Raw genomic sequence first — 22704 nt, 5'->3', positions numbered from 1 at the left:
CTTATTAATACTAAGAAAGGGCTGTTAATAGCACTTAAACTAGCTAAATTTGATTCTCAGAATAAGATAATGCTACATTTTGTTTGAAGGGAGCCATATTGGGACAAATATAAGTAGCTTTAAAAAAAAGATGATTGAGGAGGCCAATCTCACAACCAAAATCTTGCTTTTGTTGCCCAACTGCATAAAGAGTCCTTGAGGAGATGCTACAAAATGTTTTTGCGATTAAAAGAATTAATATGATAGTAAAAAGCTCTAATCCTTACTTCCTTGGCCCTCCAAGTGCATTTTATATAAGCATGGAGATCGTGTCGCTACGGCCTTATAAACAAAACTCTATCAAACTTAAAGAAAATGAAAAAGTTATCAAGGGCTCAAACAATTTTTTCGGAAACTAATTCACAATTTAGCTGGACAAAATACAGGAGAGCGACCTCTTCATTAATCAGCAATTAATCTATGAAAGATATAAAAAGTTTCTCTCCTGTGGTTTGGAGGAGAGAACCTCTTATTATTTATTTTTCAAAAAGCGGAAATGACACCACGTGGTCAACATGACTGTGGGGTGGATGCGTCTTAAAACATAATTTTTTTAAAGTCATATTTTCTCCAAAACTTATTTATATAATTTTATAAAGCATTATATACTTTAACATGGGCATTGCACATTTAAAAATATTATCATAATCTTGAACGAGTGCTATTTTTCCTTTTTCATTCTTTTCGTCCATCATTCTCCTTTTCTTCCCGGCAATAAAGTATGACGTCGTTTAAACTCTCTCTTGACGTCACGACGCAGGAACTCTACAAATTTATATAATTTCCCTAGCGAAGAAGAATATCCCTGGATATTCCCTGGTCGGTCGATATGCTCTATCCGAACTCAGTCAGAGATATCCTCTTTAAAAGAGTCTAAAATGAAGATTGACTTACTTATGAGTTTATCCGGACCCATGGGTATGCTGAAATAGCAAGATCTGACTGCAAAAAGGACTAACAATTTTTTTGTTATAACAAGTTCTTGTTTAAAGTGGCTTTATGACTGGGAGAAGACATTACCAGCCACTCATCCAAGGAGATGGGAGCCCATATGCGTCTTGTAGCAACATGGAGGCGAAAGCTAAAATGTTAGAGACACTTGGACAAGCATAAAATAGATGCCTTGAGGTTTCAATTGCTGAACTGCAAAAGGAGCACATTATTTACTTTTCATCTTCCACCGATTTATTAGTGAAATTTTTCTTATTAATCCTTTTTCTATGCTGAAAATTGCACTTATTAGATCCAAAAAATCATCACCACAATAATATAATGAAAATTGATAAATTTGATTTGATATGCCATATCGGGACCAATATATGTCTCTAAAATCAAATAAAGTTTTTAACCTATGGGTAAAGGATTGGGTATCATAATTCATACCAAAAATTCAATAAAAAGCCTAAAATGGACTAAATTATGTTGATATGCCAAATTGTGTAAAATGTATAAATGAAGTAAAAAAATAAAATAGGCATTTTCTCCTTTTTTTTAGTTCTACGTTCAATACTTTTTTTTATGTTGACAGACCACTAATATTCTTTCAGTACTTCTAAAGCTATTATTACTCATATTATTAATTGTCTTTTAAATATTTAGCTTTCATATTAGTTTCTCATTAGGAGTAGGATCATTTGTAAATTGTAAACGAGTTAATGTATTGAAAATCATGGCGTTACTTGCAAGCACCCGTAATAAGATAGACATACACACAAATGCTTTCTGTATTGCTTTAATGGGGATGCTTTCCAAAGTCAAACTCACCTCCATGAACAGTGTTATTTCACCATTATGGATGTTGGACACCATTTGGTTGAATACTTTATTAAAAATAACTCTAAGGAGCTTCAGTTCAACTTGAAAGTCGTAATTGTTTATGATGGTTGCTTGATTAAAAAATTGGTAATTGCTTATTTTATTGTTTAAAAAATCTGTTATTTAGTTTCAATTTGATTTTGTACACATCGCCATAAACAGACATACTTCTTTGCTTAGAGTTATATAAAATATGTCCTGACAGTTGGTAAAATTAAAATAAACCACTAATTAAGCTTGTAACCCTGAGAATTTAAAGAATACTTGAGAGGAGAGCAGATAAGCTGTCATGACGTTTCATTATCCTGCGATAGGGAAATTGGATATTATGAACCTCGAAGCTAATAATAATGTTTCTTATTACTTTGATTCTATATATGTATAATTACCAATACTTTTTAGTAGGAGGCTGATACATAAAGTCTTTTTTTTTTTTACCATTCTTTATATATCTCGATAATGCCTTGTTTTGGATTTATTAATATTTTTAGTCATTTTTAATTGTGTTTTAATTAAGTGTTTTGCTGAAAAGTCAGTCCTTTGTTTAATTTAATAATAACTTGGATTCATTTTTTTCGTGAGGACTGCAGAATATTTGGTATCGACCAAAATATAATAATTTAGCTATTATTCAATCTAATACACGCAATGTTAGCAAAAAAAAAATTACTAGTTTGATTCCCAAAATTCATTATAGAGTAATAAATATTTTATGGAAATTTTTATCAGGTTTTTTTTCTTCATAATAATAGTACCTATCAGGATTAAAACTTTTATCTTCTTAGAACCCCAAATTCATGTTGTTAAGATTATTCGAAAGAATTATTTTTTTTATAACCAATGTTCATATTCATACAAGTATTATATAATCTTAATTTATATTTACGAGTGCAAAACGGGCGGAATAATTTAAAAAATAATACAAAAATTATGAAATGATTATTATTCTTTTTCTCTTTCAAAATATTTTTAAAATTGTCAGGGTTTCCATGTTGATTTCCAGTTTTTTTTCCAAATATGACGATTACAGATAGGATTTTCATCGCTATTTTCACACCATGAGTTTGCATATACGAGTTGGAGGTGCACAAGCGCCCAAACACAACCTTTTGTGGCTAAAAACATCATTGTTGATAAAAAAATCCTGTTAGTTAACTCATTTGAACGATCTCATAGCAGCGATATCACACGGATTTGACCACATCCTAGTTGCCAGATGTTGGGACATGAGAATTCGGAGTCCCACAATATATATATATATATATATTAAATGAATCCAAATCATACCGAGAAAGAAAGGCGTAAAACTACGGAATATTATAACAATTTATTTATACGATTAATGATGAAAGTTCGATGTATTTTATAGATGCCCCGTTTTTTCATTGGAATTGCTGGTCAGAAAAGTTAATTTACTTTTCCTTAGCAGTTGTCATAATTAGTTAATTTTTGAGTAGTGAACATCCTTTCCTTTACTGGATTTTCATCAATGTACATGATCATACTACCTGGCAGTGACACGTGTGCCAAGATATTTGTAAGCTATAGTTAATAAGTAAAATATCTATATAATATAACAGAGACGGCTCGTAGTAATAAAAGAGATTAAGAGGGAGGTATAACAAATACTATTTGGACAGAGGGAATATATGTATTAGTTAATAAATAGATAAATATAGCAAAATGGGTCGTGTGAAAAACTTGCATGTCTTTGCAAATGAACATAATACAAAATGCACCGGGGATAAATTTACATTATATCTTTTCATACATTAAAAGTTTTTCCACAATAAAGAGCTTTTAAAACTGCAAGGATTTGATGTATGTATCTGTTAGTGTTTAAATTCTGTCCAAGACCGACTTTTGTTCCGGTTCCGTCTTGGACAAAAATTTTTAGATAACTTTTGAGCCGACTAAGATCCCCCATCATAAGTCGATATTAAATCGTTTGCTAATCGTGGGACGATTTTTTTCGGTCTCAACACACATGAAACCATCAATAATGCATTTATAGAAACGTTATGAACCAAATTTTAAATACGACTGACCCATACAGAATTCAGAATTTTTCTTAGGGACCAAAATAGTTAGGTCCAATAAAATTAAAACAGTATCCGACCAGTCTATGATTTTTCGAACTAAACTTCATACTTACCAAAGTGTCCATATCTTTATTAAAAAGTAAGGTTTTTCATTCAGTCTGAATGAATTAATGAATACATATATGACATGTCACCAGTTTATATCGTACTCTATGATTTAAATGATATAAATATTTTTGATATAAGAAATATGTATGTAGTGTTATTGATGATATATTGCAGGGTTGTGCTTATAGCATCAAATGTGGCCCACTGTATGTAGTGCTCACTGTGGTAAATAATACAAATAATTTTGATAAAATAATGAAGTCGTATTATTGAAACATTGCAGGTGTTTACATGTTTACAGGAGCACTGTTTCTGTTTGTTTTTGTCATTGGTCTCTTATGTACAGCATACATTATTCATTTGCATTTTTAGCGTATGTTAAGATTTGAATAATATATAAACGCTCGTATACTTTTAAAAAAAAAATAGTGAACGTTGGGACTCACGAAACATCCCAACATATTATACTTTTTTCATAAACTTCTATCATAATTTTTTCCTTCTTGAAGAGAGAACACGTCATATGAATAATTATACGTATAATTGCATGGAGTAGTTATTTGTGAGTGTGCTCATGAGAAACGGAGAGTAACCCTGAGGATCTCTTTGGAGTTCTCTTTTATATTATTAAAGAAAGATTGTTCTTCTAGCCAGCGCCTAACTACTTCAGGCAATGCTGGGTATTTCTGATAGTATATTTATACCAAAATATTATGTACTTTTTGTATTTACCTGTACTAGGGTTTAGCTCTCAGGATATTGGTATTCCGGAGTTTTGGCGTTTTAAACCTACAGCAAATCCCGAGGAATGGCGCATTTAATTATTTCATATATTAATTTTATATATGCTACATTCCAATAAAACTTTTAGCCCACAGGTCAGATTGTGTATATTACAAATATACAACTCCCAACTCTATCAAAAATTAACTTTTTCATCACTTACTAGTTACATTTTTTATTACGTGTCGGATTGGGTAATGGAATTTTTTTTAAATCGAGATACTACGTTCTCTAAAAAACCAGACTTTGCAATATTCGTAACAGTTAGGAATATGAAGATTGACTTAATTATGGTGAGTCTTAATTAGAAAAATATAGTTGTAAATAAGAGCAAAATAGTAATGCTTTAATTTGTTCGTCTTTTTTATTTTGAGAATGCTAACGTATCAGCAACGAGCATTATGGTTTGTAGTGATGTCTGTCGGTAGATATGTAGAGATAGAATAGATTTTGGTCCCAGATACGAAGTACACGGGTACAGTATAAGTAAATTTGCATTATTCGAAAAGATCTGAGAACCGAACGGGCTTCTAGTTCCCGAACTTTTAAGGATTACAAAAAAGATACGAGGAATTTTTCGGATCTCAAATGGCTTTTACTATTGCTTAATACTTAATCCTATCTATAAAAAATATCTATGTATAACGAAATTTTATTCTATTTATCATAATTAGTTATTGCAGCAACATTTACATAAACAGTTGCATTGTGTAGTTACTTCATGCCTGTACACAAAAATGTACACTTTATTTAATTTTCAGCTGCCGAATATTCTTCTTCTTTTTCTCTAATCAATGTTGTTAGCATTATGTCTCAATAGTAATTAAATTGGGTTATATAATGTTTCGTCATCAGTAATCAGAAAAAATGTTAGCTGAATCCTAGTTTTATTTCATTTAGGTTCGAACTTTGGGTAAAATGCTAAAATAATTCGAAACAGGTATCTGTCTAATTTTTGGATTGGATCTGGATCTGAAAGCCGGGAACCATAAACTTGCCTTAATATTTACAATTAAATATGCGAACCGAATCCGATATGTCCGTTCTTTACATATACATTGTCTCTCAAAATTACCAAATTTTATAACATTATTTCGGACGTATTTTGTACGCTCACTGTAATTTAAACATTGTTTCTATCCCTTGTAATAAATATAAAAGGATAATTGATAATATATTTCCCAGGATCCTTCTCAAAGATAATTTCCCGGGATCCTGCTTACAGAAAATATCCACAGAAATGAGAAACCCTAGTACTTACCTATATACTACTACTTATTAGATTACTTTAAGGATGAGGAGGGTTTAAGCAACATTGATTGTATTTGACAAGAATAATTTTGTACAAGAAACAAAAAACTGCACTGAGAAGATTTATTTATAGATATGATTTATGATAAGTTGTTAAAACAAGGAACACAGTAACAGGAGAAAAATATGTAAATAAAAAAGATGCACCTAACTATATGAAAATACAGAAAAAATATTTGGTTGATGTAGGTTATCCATTATATTACACGACACTCAAGTGTTTTGTTCGTTATTTTTCAGTTATGATAAGAAGTGACTACTTGGTTCTAAAAAAACATAACCCTTAGACTCTAATGGTAAATTAGAGTCTATAAAACTGCAAAGTTACTGATTAAAATACTGAACAATGCAGGATTAAAGAAACTCAGCACATCATTAATTGACTGGGATCTGCATATTTTGAAACTGAGACTAAAAATTGGTTGCCATTAGACATGGGCTGGTTAATTTTATATTTTCTCCGATGTCTTATTTAATGCAATCAGAAAAAAGGGGTGGGGATTGAAAATAAATTGTTGTTCAATTTTTGTATATTCAGGTATGCCTGCTATAAGGAGTATTCTCAATTAGATGAATAAATGAATTCATCTGGTAAAAATAATGTACTTCTTAAAAAGTTCAAGATACACAGTTTGATACCCAGGTTAAAAAAAACCAAGAAATGATTTACTCATTACCAATAGTTGTCAAGTTTATCCTCAATTAAAGTCTTTTATTAAAGATCTGTCAAATTGATGAATCATTTGTTAAATATTGAATCGCATAGAAAAATATTTTTTTGACAATACTAAATCTGATTTTGGATCAAAAAATATTTTGAAAAAGCTTTAAAAACAATGTCGAAAAACGTGCCTGTTACCTTGAGGAGGTAATTGGTTGTTGTGTTTTCTTTTTTTCCTCAGCAGATGTCACTTTTAATGATCCCACAGATGACGTCATTGTATTATCTTTTTTCATTTTTCCTTATGCCGTTCACAACTTTTTCTTGCCTACAAGACGTTACTTTATTTTAAAAGTCTAAATATTTGGAGGCTCTGTTGTAAATAACAGGGTAATATTCAACACTCTTAGTCGACATAAAAAGTGTTCCTAGGACAACTACATAGTAAAAATATTGATAACCTGGTTTTTCATATTTATGCTCTATTTTAAAGCTTTATCATAGTATTACCTCACCAACACAACAATAAACACTATGTTTTGTTGAAGCTGGTAATGTGTCTGTTTTTTTTCACCTAATCAGAGTTCAGAACGTTGATTGGTTGAATTCAAATTAGCTCTTGTTATGCTGTGAAATCTTCCCATCAATTATGGATTAATGAAAGGTAACTGTATCTATCATGCGTGTACATGTAGTTTGTTTCTAATAACTTTGGATTTTTTTAAATTGTTTAACCCTTTATGAATGAACATACTTTTACGTAGTTAATGACCTGGGGTTAAAGATTATACAAATATTTAAAAAAAAATGATAACAAGATACAGAGTTGACATAGACTCTTAATTTTCTAACTACCTATTTTATTCAATTTGCACATGTAAATATCAATTTAAATATTTAAAATACTTGGATGTGCATCAAAGATTAAAGATTTTTTAATCATAATAATATTAGTTTGAAGTATCAAGAGTAGTTTGTTTGTTTTTACATATTAATTAATTTTGATGAAGTTGAGTTTGATATATAGAACAACAGCTGATGTTACATTAGAAAATGTGTATAGCTAAAAAAAAAATAGAAAAAGCAAAAGAACGCGACCTACAAGCGAATAAATTAATTAAGTTCATCCAGCCTTAATTAAAAATTGGAAAATTTATGAATAATTCAAATAAATACATATTTAGATTAAATTTATTCAAAAAGACGACATAAGAGCCTACTTAAAATTTCAGATAATAAAATCTATTTTAAAAAGATTGGAATAAATTTTATATATTTGGGATTTAGAAAAATTGCAGTTCACTAACAAAGAGTTAAAACATCAACAAATCTCCCTTTCAAAATAAAGAAATAGTGAATTTTTAATATGTATCTTGCTTGATAAAGGTGAAATGCAAGGTGAATCATTTCTGTGCTCGCATAATTTAATGATAATGTCATTTTAACTATTACGAACGAAACAAATTTACAAATCAAAGAACCACTTTATTTTGGTTTGAAAATTACAATATGCAAAGATCTCACAAGTCCTTTCAAAAATTATACATGTATAGACAAGGATGGGCCTAAAAATTAATATTTTTATATGTTGTGTCTCACCCTACCATTGTGTTACCTTAGTAGTAAAAACTTTGATCGCAAAATATTTTTGAAAAATGTTTTAATTAGTACTTAATGTTGCCTCTCGCTTTATAATGTTTTACACAATATAAAAACTCAATAATACAAATGTTTTCTAATAAAATCATGTTATGTACAATACTTACTTTGTCTGTTGGCATAAATAAATTACTACTAATATTAATACTTTCACTAGAATAGTAGTTTTTTTAATTTTGTCCTTTTTTTTCATATATATTCAAAATATACTTTATCTACAAAACGATATATCTTATCGGTGGTGCTAAAATTTTAATATATTCTACATTTAATTTGTGCATATAAATTAAAATGTCTTCAAATGTGAGAAAATTACTACTTTGAACAAATATTTAAGAGTAAAAGATTTTGTAAACCTCTGATTGTCGCTTAAATATTACTATTTTGGCACAGGAATATTTTTCACTTTTTAAACAGATAGATAGGGTGAGAGAATGAAAATCAAACATTGATTATTCTATTAAACGATGAGAGGCACTTTAATATTTACTAATGTACAAACATGATAGACGTAATAAATCACCATGAATGATGCTCTATTTACTGGGTTGGAGTGTCTGTATTTCCTCTCGAAATATCAATTGTCAGCGTCAACACTTTATAAAATGATTACTCTTGATTTTATGAAAATCAACTTCTCTTTTCTAAAAACCAGGTTTTCGATCAAATAAGTCTTGTCTCACTTTTTTTATTTATAAGTACATTCAAAATCAAATCTTGCAGTCACACCTGATTAATCTATAATCATTTGGATTCTAATTCAAACCAAACAAATGTACAGTACTTCATTGAGGGATCGCCCACTTTTGACAGGCAATGCCATTTGGAGTTTTTAAGCTACAAACTTGTGGTCCTAAGTTTATGATGTTAACATCTCGAATTATATAGTGTCATTTAATATTATTTGAGGTTGCAATAATACTTCATTATTCTACAGGATATGAAAATTATAGAGTCTTAAGGCACTGATGCAAGACTCTTGCGATGTGTCTCATTGATATCGAATTATTAAAAAAATTTAGGATATTTTTTATTCAAAAATAATAAGTATCTTGTTAAAATATTTAATGGTATGTATCTTGTAACATTGATTTATATTCTTTTATTCTATCCCATTTGTGAAAGCAGTATACATATATTTTTCATGGATTTTATAACAAATTTTATAAATGAGATTGAAAATTTAATGATGTTAAACCATTTATCATATATTTATATACATATACGAAACAGTATATATAAGAGGGAAATTAACAGGGATGTGGAACGAAGTATAAACAAGTATCACATTAATAACTTTGCAATACATTATCCGTGTTACTCTTCGTCTTTTATGCAGTTGTGATTACTTGATACTTTTATTTTCTCTCTTCAAGAATAATTATAAATGCTTAACTTTAAGACAATTTTCAAATTTTTACGAGAAAAAGAAGGCATTTAAGAAATAAAACAAAATATGACTGGTTTAGTAAAACGACAGGAAATAGTGCTGACAATTACTTTGCACTCCATTCGAATCAAAATAGACTGAATCTTTTTGCAGGAACTAGTGGGACATCTTGAAATAGTTAACTTCATCATGGTGTAATCTATAGTGAACGTCTTCCTTGGGCGCCCTGTTCTCTTTTTATCCGAATAAATCTCAAATGTTCCAATATTATTAACGGCAGTGTGAACCACTGTCTTGCTAACGCACATATTTACGGTAACTTCGGGCTCAGAATGACCTTCTTCCTGTTACCTCACTATTTTAGCCCTCTGAACATCAGAAAAGGTAGTTTTTTTGCCCATTTAAAAAAATCAAATCATTTAAAGCTAATATGTGAGGACAGCCTTATCCTGTAATCGCCATTAGGAAACATGTCGATAAACAAACTCGCTAGACCCCATGGAAGATGTTTAATTATCTTTTAAACGATTAATAATGAATAAGGTAAAATAATAGAAATGGTCCTAAACTTTCAAAAATCACTGCAATTTGGGAAAAATTAGTCTGGCAACTCTAATACTTCTTAAAATTTATTAACCTCAGCTTAACTATATTCTAAATGTAATCCTCCTTGCAGACATTGAAAACATAGACATATTGCATATTGATTCACTCGCTCTCTATAGAAGCTGTGTGATCGTCCACATTCTTGTGAAGATAGCATAGGCTTCGCCTTCAACTAGCCCCCATACCAAAGTCCAAGTAGCTTATTCTCCTTCATTGATGTAGTTTATGCATTATCTCACTCTGTCTTTTAATGTTCTCCCTGTTTGGCCTATATAGTGAGCTCCACAATTGGTTTTTAAGTAAGTAATACAATATATTACTCCAGTTATCTCACATTCAACTAAATGAAGAACATGTACAGAAGTTTTTGATTTAGTAGCACAGACTTCTTTCTTAATATCTATATATGGGCAGCATTTGTATTTATCCTTTTTTCACTTTTTGAGCCCCACATTTAACCTGGTAGGTCTATTAATGGAAAGTTCCAGAACTTTAGCATTAAGATTTCCTTGTTGTTTAAATGGAACCATTGGTGGATATGGGAAGATTTGTTTCATTGTTGGATCCCTTACTAATATGTTCCATTGTTTCTTAATAATCTGAAAGAAACTTGGTAACTGTGGGTAAAAATCAATTTTATTTCACTTTGACACTTGGCTTGAGTGCGTCTTCTCTTGTTATAGCTATGGTTTTGTTCAAACAGTCTTCCCACACTCATCCAGAGTAACTTCTACTCATCAATATCGTCTTCAGTTCGACCATTCTTTACATTCTTTCTTCATAGTCACTGCGTATCCCAACAATTCTGAGGGGCAAATTTTAATGGATGTTTTATTGACATGAGCGGGATCTGAGGAAGAAGGAAGCAACTTGCCTTTTTTGATGGCGACAGTAGTGTCAAGGAAAGCTGTGGATTTGTTCTGGAAGTCATATGAATAATTGAATTTTAGTGTCGGCTAAAATTCATTGATCTCCTGCATGAATGTCTTTAATTCTTCCTCTGTACCAATATATATCAAAAAAATGTCATCAATGATTCTCTTATAGATTATGAGAGGCATTCCAAGAATAAAATGTTGCCACCCTTGCCCCATAGTAGTCCCTACTAGTTTAATGAATAACTCCTTGCTGAACTCAAATTTGTTGGACGTGAGGGCTAAGGACAAGAACTTCATGATAATTTCTGTAGGAATTGATTTATCTTTTTTTGTATACAAGGTTTCTTCATAGCATTTTATTCCCTCTTAATATGGTATGTTAGAATAAATGCCATTATTATCCACTGAGACTGGGAATGCATTTTTAAGAAGAAGTTTTAAGCTTACGAACGGTTTTGAAAAATATTAAAAGGTAGCTCAACGGCTCCAAAGTTTAAAAACTTTATGATTTCTTTCAAAAATGAGTGGTTTGACCTAAATATAATCTAAGCACTTATTTTTACAACTAACCTGATGATACATATAATTTAACTCAATAAATTTGACATCGAATATATTTAATGGTTTGTTAATTACGTTGTGTACGAATTGGTAAAAAAAATACTACCAAAACTTGGATTTTTTTTGCTGTATGATTATCTGTCTCCTCGTCAAAGAAATTATATTCCTATTTACAATTTATGGATACCAAATTAGGAGCAATTGTTGATTTATTACTCAACATGTAACAGACAGGTTATTTTCAGATAAATTTCACATTTTTGACATTTTATTGAACTTTTTTTTAATAAAAAGAAGTAAAATCTATTTAATAAATGGGAATTGAGTATTAAGAAATACTCATTGTAAATACATTAACCTTTTTTGACCTTTTCTTGATCCAAAAAGTCTTAATAGCCAAATTAATTCGTCTGCAAACACTTGATAAATTTCCAAATTTACCCCCGATATACCAGGTGATTTTACATAAATAATCTCTTTTTCATAAAAATGTTTTTTGGTCAACAAAACTGAGTCAGGAATACAAGGCAGAGTATCAGCCTTGACAAAATCTGAACAGTTCAATGAGCATTTTTTTACATTTACTTCCACAGAGCAATCTAGATTAGAAATTTAGGTTAAAAAAGGTCAAATTTAAAGTATTTTAACCTATTCTGTCTACTACAAGTACAAAATTGAAAATTTATAATGACTTTGGAAACAAATTTATTTTACGAGCAGACAATTGGACATTTGGCAAAACTTGTATTTTATTGGAAACTTTGCTCTTTTGATCAAAAAGAACCAAACATTAATTTAAAAAAAATGTATACTATATTTTTTTTAGCAAATTTATTACTTCAGATATCTTGTTTTAAATGTTTTTTTGTAACATTATTGACTTAAATAATATTTAAGTCAAAACATTCATTTTTGAAAAAAATCGTAAAATTTCAAAACTTTGGAGCCATTGAGCTACATCTAAATACTTTTCAATACCTTTTAAAATTTATGTAAGAGGTTTTTCATTTCAAAGGAAAAGTTTGCGACCCTCAAAGCTCAATATCTATCAAATTTAAAAAGTTAGCTACATCCTATTAGTGATGAATAGGTGATGGTTATTGAGAAACATACATGAATGATTTATTGGGTATATGGAATAGAAATGACGTCACAATAAAATGGAATTCCGATTATTTATACCCTTGGAAATACAAGTAAATCGTCGCATTACACAATAAATCATTTATCTGTCTCCCATTCATCACTACTAACTAGTGATAGATGACTCATCTCCAGTGCCGACTTCCAAGCCCATCCACTACAGCCTTACACAAAAACTATTAAGTAGTTTAGAAACATAAAGTGTATGACATCACTAAATATACCTCCTCTTCAAAGTGGGAATGAAATATCCGGGAATGCAATTTACAAGTAATTGATTTTCCGGGAATGAAAATACTGTGAATAAAATTATTATAAATGAAAAGACAAGGAATGAATTTACTATGAATGAAATCACCTACCACTGTAAAAGCGATAATTGATAAATAACTAACAACGTCCTTCAACGGTATTACTGTCCAATTTACATTTAGGAACTGCCCATCTACGCCTGCAAGCCCTGTATTGATAATTGAATAAAAGAGGACCTAAAGTCCAAGACCACTCACAAATATATAATATGTGTGTCATTGAAAGAGCAGTCCGTAGAGAATTGGAGATGAAAAATCCTATGGTCGTTCTCAACCGTTTCAAATTGTGTTCTACCTCAATTATCACATCTTAAATATGAGTATAATAGCTTAACCACAAAGTACATATCAGTATAACCATATGTGCAATGTTCTGAGTTGAGCAAATATCTCAATATGTTTTCTGGAGGCAATGTGTAAGTTAATAAAAATGTTCTCTGTATATATATATTTTTTTTGTCCTTTAAACTTCCTTAGGGGAATTTCACATCATACAATAAATCTTTGTTTTTAAGAGTTTATAAAATGGATGTTCCTTCATCAGAGGACTTAAGAAGTGTAAAAAAGTCCTTACGGAACAAAGGGTCCATATTTTGTACGTGTTAGTGTTGGGGTTCAGTTTGGAAATTATAGACAGGTCTGAGACCACTCTGAGTTTCTTAGCGGACAATCATAATTTGGTCGTTTTAATGAAGTTGGGTCTGAACCTCTATGGGAAAAAATTAGATCTACTGAGTAGTCCAATAAAATCTGAGCAATTTGAATTTTTCACCTCAACAAGAGCAAATATATGAATGAATTATTGAATTTCAACAATATTTATACTCAAAATGGATGTGTGTCTGACCTCGTTCATGTAGCCGCCTTTGTGGTAATGGTGGCTTCTAGGACACAAGGAAGGCTCAGTGCAGTGGACTATGACAGACACTACACTCTTCTTAACATGCACCCAAAGTTGTAGTCGAGGGGGTTGGCATTAGGGATTTAGGTGCCCAAAACTGTCAAAAAAGAGTTCAAAAGGCACATTTTAATGTCGTAACGAAGGTATGGAAAACGCTGGCCCGTACTTGTATTTTACTTTAAGATTACAAGGAATCTAACTCAAAATGTTAAATTTTGTACTTGTAAAATGAGACAGGGACTATATAAAGGGTGAATTTCATCTTATTTTCATAATATACTCTTTTACGTATGAAAAATAAAAAATAAGTAAACATCTGTCAACGTTAATTAATATAATACGATAAACTACTATTACTATTACTTGTCTTGTAATTTTGAAAAACTTCATCGAATAATTTATGAATATTTTTCCATTTTCTTTAAATAAAAGATTTACACCATTATCTTATTATTTTGTATAGTTTTATAATAAAAAAACATCAGTATAGCGAAGAAATCAATTATATATTTAAAATAAGTCGAAATTATTTTTTCTTATCATGAAACTCTTATATGAAAAAATAAAACTTACAACTAGATCTTAAATTGTTATTTATGTTGATATATACTTTATTTTGGTAACAGAACTGAAGATGATGCATTAAATAAGCTTCTGCTGCCTTGTGATTTTTACTTATCTCTCCAGAATATTTCTAAGAATCTAAGAATTGTCAGAATATTGAGGTCTAAACTTGTTTAGGATTTAAAGTTTTTAATCTGTAGATATTGATAATGCGTATACGATTTTTCTAAAAATCAGGTGATCCGTGGATTTGAATGTTTAACTTGCTATACATCACTAGTTGAAACGAAACTATATACAGCCATAGATAAACCCACTTCTCACCACCCTTGTCCTGTTTAATCATCTACTACATAAAGTGTACAAATGCTATTTAAATCCCACTGTGAACCATAAATCATGGTTTAGGTTGTTCGAACATTGTCATGGTAAAAAAAAAACACTACAAAAAGTTGTAATTATATGTATACTCATGTGTGTAGTCAACGTGATTATTGGTTAATTTATATTCTTCAACTTAATCTTTTATGCCAAAGGGAATTTACTTTAACTTTTTTTCTTTTCTTTTAGATGTACCCTTTTCCTAAATTAAAAACATCTTTATTTGAGATATACACGTCTGAAGTCTCAAAATAAGAGCACACCAGAATTCTCTTCATGAAAATTGATCAGTAAGATAAAATAATCAATTATTATAAGTTCCGTTTGTTAAATTATATAAACATTTTTTTTTATTATTCTTTGAGTGGAAGCAACTGCCTTTTTTAACTTTTTTATTATGTCAGACGGAAATTCAATAAACAATGTTCCACAAAGAAATGCATGTGCTCATGAAAGACGGAGATATGCATTGAGGGTTTGCTCCTTTGTTATAAGGATAAGTGTTTGTTGGACTCAAAGTAATTCCATCCTACATGTTTTTGCTATATGTGTAAAGGCAGCATAAAAAGATCCTGAAATCTTAAAGAGAAAAAGGAGAACACTATTTTTTTTCTTTTCCACCTAATATCACTTAATGAGAAATTATTGTGATAATTTTCATGTATAAAAAAATAAACTTTGCCCAAAAATTGATTTTTATTTCTGTAAAATAATTATATTATAAAAAGTGAAAAGTTTTTATAACGTATCTTTTCTATTTACTTTATAAATATCAAGTTGCGCAATTTGATGTTTCAGTCATCATCAATTTAAATACTTGATACAAAATTGAATTCGGTCACTCAAATGAAATGAGTAAATCTGAGTAAATACCAGGGCTCCCAATTAATTATTCGACAAATATCCCTAATATAACTTAAAGAATGATGTTTTCAGAAAACAAGTCAATTTAACAGAATAAGTTCTCACAATAAGCGTTATCAGGATTTTTATATACTGCTTCTATACATATATGGAGTTGCTTTTGTTTTAATTTCCATCCATCTACGGCTGCTTACAGCTGTTCCAATAAAACGTCACGACTGATAAGCTGCTTTTCTTTTATATATTTCTCAAATTGTCGGAAGTACAAATTTATTTTTTTGTTTCTTTTAATTTTACATACCGACAGGTAATATTTAGCACATTACTGTTTATGTGATACTTCTTATAGACGATAAACAATTATAATAGATTTAATACTGGCACTCGTACCAATAGTTTTTTTCTTTCTATCCTTAAACTCAATATATCATATCATTTTGCACAACACTAATTATTCGTCTCCATTTTGAGAAATGAGACATTATTAGCAGGCAAGGGACATAATAGTGACTTTTGAGAACAGACAAGTTGTGTTTCAAATTAACTTTTTTTTTCATGACATTCTCTCATGTGACCAGAATTTGCAGCTATTCATTCTATTCATAAACTATATATAGGGAGAACAGGGTGAGTTCGTACACGTGTGCATTATTTCAATCATGGAATATTGAATTATTATTTTTGATTAAAAAATTATCAAAAGTTAAAAGCATACTTCAATTAATCATGTAATAATTATATATTATAAATTTTTTTCATCATTTGTATTTTTTCTAAATTATTTTTAAAAAAAGTTGTAAAGTGCTCAAAAATCCCGTTGTCATATTTGTAGTCATAGATTTTTACTTGTTTAAACATGTACTCAGACGTATGGGAACACATTTTTTTTATGTTTAGCAGCAAGTCGATACAGTGTTTTAACTAGATAAATCAAAACATCAGCCTCACCCTAAGGTATATATTTATAATTCAATTAAATCTCTGCTCTTAAAACTATTGAAAAAAAAATATTTTTAATATACTTATATAGTACAACATTTTGCAATGTTATTTCTCTCAAGAGAGTTATTTAAAGATACGTTTGGTCTATCAAGTATATTAATAAGTACAATAATTCTGCCTGTCTATATTTTTTTTCTTTTTCTTTGTTTGATTATTTTTATTATTATATATTTTTTGCAATATCTAATAAACATCGAGGTTAAAGAAAATTACTAGACTCAAAAGATATATTAATGAGTTTATAAAAAAAGATAAGGAATAAAGATGTAATTATTAAAATTAATTGGATAATTGTTTTTTGTTTTTTACATATGTTACAATAGCGAACTCGATAAAAATTACAAATGAGCAATATTTTAACCAGTTAATTTTGAGGCGAATAAAATATATCAAACTGCATTTGAACAATTTTAACATTTAATGGGGAAACAAATGTTTATTATAACCTCACTATCATAACCATGTAATAAACAAAGCTGTTCCAAGTGTAATATCTTAAAGTTGCGAAATATTGTTCACCTGATCAATGTTTGTCAAACTTAGTTAACTACAAAAATACTTTATTTATTTATTTTATTATTACGTTCGTTGTTAAACACATGTAATTTTATAATAAAATACAACGTTAATTAATAAATTATGGTCATTAAATATCTAATGAAAAGTACTCATTTACATACCTTTATACAGGGCGCGAGGGCAAAATCTGCCGATTCGTACAAAATCTTATTTTTGAATATTTATTGATAATTCAAAAAGGAATATCTTTATTATGATATAAAGCAGTAATCTATTTTATGTAGCTGCCGTCTGCATCCGAAACCTGCTCGATGCGTCTGCAAAACCGCGAACAGGCATTTTTAATCTGCGCCGGTTCTAGCTCACTGAACTTCTCCTTGATATAGGTGATGAGAGACTCCTTGGTGTTATGGGAGGAGCAGTTATTCGTATTTTCGACGTAGGACCACACCAAGTAGTCCAACGGATTTAAATCTGGCGATGAGGGAGGCCAACAGGAGAACAGTACGAACGCAAAAGCGTTGCGGTTCAGCCAATCTTGTGTCTAGTTGGCTTTGTGGGCCGGAGCCGAGTCCTGCTGCCCCATCCACAGCCTGTTGCCAACAACAGACTTTATCTACGGCCACACCACGTCCTGTAGGACCCCAAATACTATGACAGTGGCTGGAAACTTGTTTCTGGTGTTCACAGCAAGCCAGCAGTGGTTCTGGGAGTTATGGACTTGGTCCTGAACAAAATTCTTCGCATCAGAGAAGAACCACAGCATGTTCGGCGCCTTTGTGTGCTTCAGCATGTTCAGCAATCTGACGCTTTTGATCAGGAGCAAACCTTTTGTTTTTCCGGTCAGAAATTGGGCGGTCTGTCGCCTGTATGACTTGCACTTTATGTTATACTTCACACAGACCCTTTGCGTCCACCCAGATACGCCCAGGTCCCTTGCCATGGCTCTCATGGACCACTGGGAACCTCGTTGATGACATCCTGGACCTTATTGATGAAGTCGACGTCCCAAACGTTCCTAGTGCTCTTCTCCTCCTTGGTGATCCTCTTAACATTGTCCATCGGATTAGACAACTCCGCCAGCTGCTTCCTAAAATTGCTCACAGTTCTAACTGGCATTTTCAGAATGCCAGGGATATCAGAATTGCTTAATTTCATATGATCACTAAGCATAATCTGAATTGCGACGCACCTTCGATCTCTCTCATTGAACATATAGGCTTTTCTTGGGCACTTAGAGGGATGCTATCGCTACAACGGTTAAACAATAATTAAACCCTATGACATGTTAAACATTTTAACACCAATAGCAGATGAATCAGATCATTTATTTTCTAGTAATGTCGTATTTACTAATCGGCAGATTTTGTCCTGGCACTGAGTATATTTTTACAAATTATACATAAAAAGAACGGAGACGGAAAAAATTAATGGAGCAGGGGCCAGTCGGTTGTAAAAAGGGGGGGGAAGGCACACCCGAAACCTTAATAACAATATTCCAAATAAACCTATTCTAATTTTAAATATTTTAATTGTGAGATAAAATTGTTATGGGTAATACCATCATGAATGAATATCATTGTAAGTAATTTCAATGCAAGACATTATCGTGTGCAATTTCGTTGCAATATATATTGCAGGGTGCAGGGCCCCGAAGAAGTTAAAGTCCGTTTCAGCAGAGTTTCTAAGCATTTTTGAACCATTTATAATATGTTATAGCACGCTCCGAACCACACGTTGTGCAGGTGAGCAGCTGGGCACCAATGTAGGACTAATTCTATAGTGGCAGATTCTCTAAGTGTTAATGAAATAAATAAGTTTAAATTCTTAGAAATAAAATAGGTATGTAATATACTTGTATTTTCATCATTTATTGGTCTAATGAAGTATTATAGCTATCTGATTTTAAGGGAAAGATTCTGCACAACCTGTATCCCAGGGTATATCATAGCATATTAGAAGGGGCCCAAGTTGCTTAGAAATGTGGCAACAGTAGAGTTGGATCTGCCTTGTGTTCAGCCCTTCACATGTGCAACCTGAGGGCCTGAGTAAATTTTGAGATATGACAGTTTCGTGATTCTCAAGGAAGCAAAGGAGGAAAAATTTAACTTGCTTCGGATATCTTCAGTTCACTTGATAACCTACTGGCCGAGATGTATTATAGCATATTAAAGGGGGTCTTTTGTGCTTAGAAAAGTATCGACAGTAGAGTTTAAACTCTCTTTCGTACAGACACTTCACATGCACTACATAAGGGGCGATCTGTATTTTGGGATATTAGGAAGGTTGTTTTATGGTTAGGGAAAGAGCTGCGGAATAATTTAACCTGCCTCGAGGCAGAGCAGCTCATCTACACAACCATGGGATGGAATAAATTATAGCGTATTATAAAGGGTAATTGGTGCTTAGAAACACGCCGGTAGTAGTTTAAAACTATATTCGAACCACATATTACCATGTTGCGTTTACAAAATGATCATTAATGAGTAAAATTAATATTATATTATTTCCCGCAAAAGATAATTTGGTAGTCTTTCGGCAAATTATCGTTTGGCAAAATGGTCCTTTAGCAAAATGTACTTCTGCTATATATCCTAGAACCTTTTAATATATTTTTATTTTGTTCTTCTTATATATCATCTTGTCTATAACCCTGAACAGGTATACATGGTCGGCCTTTTTTATATTTGAACTGAATTTGATATATTTGCCTTAAATTTGAAATAAATGTATTGAATAGTTTTGTTTTATGATATTTAATTTAATAGGTTCTGTGACTCATTCGAATATTTCGAGTGGCAATGCAGCCCATTATTTTAAAAGGTTGGCCATCCCTGCACTGGACCAAAAGTATTTCCAAATTATTAGAAGATACATCAAAATATTTATAGAGGAGTGTGATTTCATTTTTAATTGTTGTTATGTTTTATGTTCGAGTGTACCTCCACATTGTATGTGATTTATGATATAACCATGAGTTGAAATATATGTAGATGTACTTATATACTACAAAAACAAACAAAAAACTCCACAACCTCCATTTAGTTGAAATAACAAAAAACATTTTGCAAAGATTAGTAACGGAAATAAATAAATATATACTTCGAGACGACAAAGGCCTTTGTATTGGCATAGTAAGGCAGTAGTAGATTAAAATCTTCAGGCTGGACCTATGTACATCAGATATGACTAAGGCTATAAATATAAATACAGTAATGTCGTAATATACGAGTGCCACAACCTTCGGTATGAGTGTTGTCGATGAAATATGTGAGCCACTTCAAGCTTAATTTTGTAGTTGTTGTGTTTTGGATAGAATGCTTTTATTTACTAACTCCAAAAAGGAAGGAATGAAAATTAATATTGCCAAACTGCGGTGAGTATAAATTAAAAACTGGGTTACTTGGACACTTTATTGAAAATCTTTCTGGCCGAAAGCCACATTGCTGAAAAAAAAAAATAGAAATATATTAAATGATGATTCATGATTCTATTTATTAATTGTTAAATGTTCATAAATTAATGATCGATTTATTTCAAAATGAGAATGATTCAATCGTACACTTGAACCGTTATTAAAACTTTTGAAACAAAATTCATAAGGATGTTCCAATAAATAGATATATTAGAAATATAAAAATGATTAAAGACGATAATAATGTCTGAAATTAGTCAATTATAAATGAATGCCAACTTAGTTATCGTAATTTATGGCAAATAATGAAATGTTATTTCCTATAAGATTGAAGGAACATGATTTGATGAATGTTTTAGAGGAGAGTAGCTTAGTTGTTATGACATTATATTAGATCACCTAAAAACAAGTGTGAGAGAAAATAACTAAAAAAATAAAACTCTGTAGGCATATAGCAAAGTCATAGGAAGAAATTACATTGAAGTCGATTCTCAATACATAAGCATGGCATCTGTAAACATTTTCCGAGCATCATACATTTCTTTAGTACACCTGATTTTCAGTCAGAAACAACCTTCAAAAACAGCTGTCCAAATTTCATGACAATCTGTTCTTTAATTTGTGAGTTATCATGCTACTTTGGTGATTTCCTTAAAAATGGATCAACAACAATCTTGTGCTTTAATTTCACACTGCTTCTGGATAAATAAAAACAAATACTGTTCAAGCTAGTTAATGCCTTAAAAGTGTTATGAAGACTCCGCTCCATAAAGAGAATAAATAAATAAAAATAATAATAAAAAACAATTTTTTGAACGAAAACAATATGTTTTTGTGATGGGCGGGACTTTTTAGAACAGGTGATAGCGAGATCATATTTTGAAAGGAATTACTCAAATAGTGATCTTCAAAATAAAATAAAAACTTACCCTAATAACTTCCCAATAAACCATTAGTGTTACTCTACGTTTTTTATGAACAAACATAGTCGTAATTACTTTATACTCATGTTAGACGTTCTCTCGTCAATAATTAAAGTCTTCAGCTTAATAACTATAAATAAATATCAAATTTATAAAGGTCATATTTTATAATAATATATTTATAGTGATCTCTTTTAAATGATATGTCGTCCTGAAAAGCTTTCATATTTTGTATTACTAGACTTGAGTAGTTTGTGGTAATAATAAAAAAAGAGTCTGAGGGGAAAGTAAGAGTATATATATATATATATGGTACACCTGAATTAAGGCCCTTTTAATATCAGCTCCCTGCTTTATTATTTTGGGGACAAAATGGATTCTCTGTAATAAAGAGGAGAACTTTCTACATTTAAAATAGCATTAGTGCAGGGTAAACAATTATAAATATATTTATTTTTAAAACAATTTAAGTCAAAGAAAGGAAATAATACATACTTCAGAGAGAGAAGTGAACACAAGGACGACTGATTAAAATTACAAATAAACAAAAAAGAAGAAAGAGCATACGTAACAACCACTTTTCCTATTTTAATTTTAAATTAATTTTTTTCATCACAAAATATTAAGCTCTATGTATGACATTATCTTAGGTCTGGTTACCCCAATTTAGGCTATATCCTTCTCCTTAGTTATATTGTTAATATCACTTTTTAGAAATTTATATCAAGGGATGATATTTATATAGAATGTATTGGTATAGGTTAGGGAATTTTTTTTTTGCCCAAATAAAGAAACTGTTCTTATGGGACATATTATTATTATGTTTTA

At 30.6% G+C, this 22704-nt stretch overlaps 1 protein-coding gene across 2 annotated transcripts in view; it reads left to right on the top strand.

The window, feature by feature from the left end:
* Positions 1-22704, top strand: part of LOC121122237 (BTB/POZ domain-containing protein 3) — a 529811-nt gene that overhangs the window by 193072 nt on the left and 314035 nt on the right. Inside the window, exon 2 of one of the 2 annotated variants that reach the window (XM_071890025.1) lies at positions 15343-15443. The exons of the other annotated variant lie outside the window; for it this stretch is intronic. The gene's annotated coding sequence lies outside the window, so the exon portion shown is untranslated. The remainder of the gene's footprint in view (positions 1-15342; positions 15444-22704) is intronic. 2 annotated transcript variants of the gene reach the window in all.

This window comes from Lepeophtheirus salmonis, chromosome 7 (assembly GCF_016086655.4).
Source record: "Lepeophtheirus salmonis chromosome 7, UVic_Lsal_1.4, whole genome shotgun sequence".
NCBI classification, from domain to species: Eukaryota; Metazoa; Arthropoda; class Copepoda; order Siphonostomatoida; family Caligidae; genus Lepeophtheirus; species Lepeophtheirus salmonis.
Note: the sequence above shows the minus strand (reverse complement) of the source record. Positions and strands in the feature narration are given on the sequence as shown.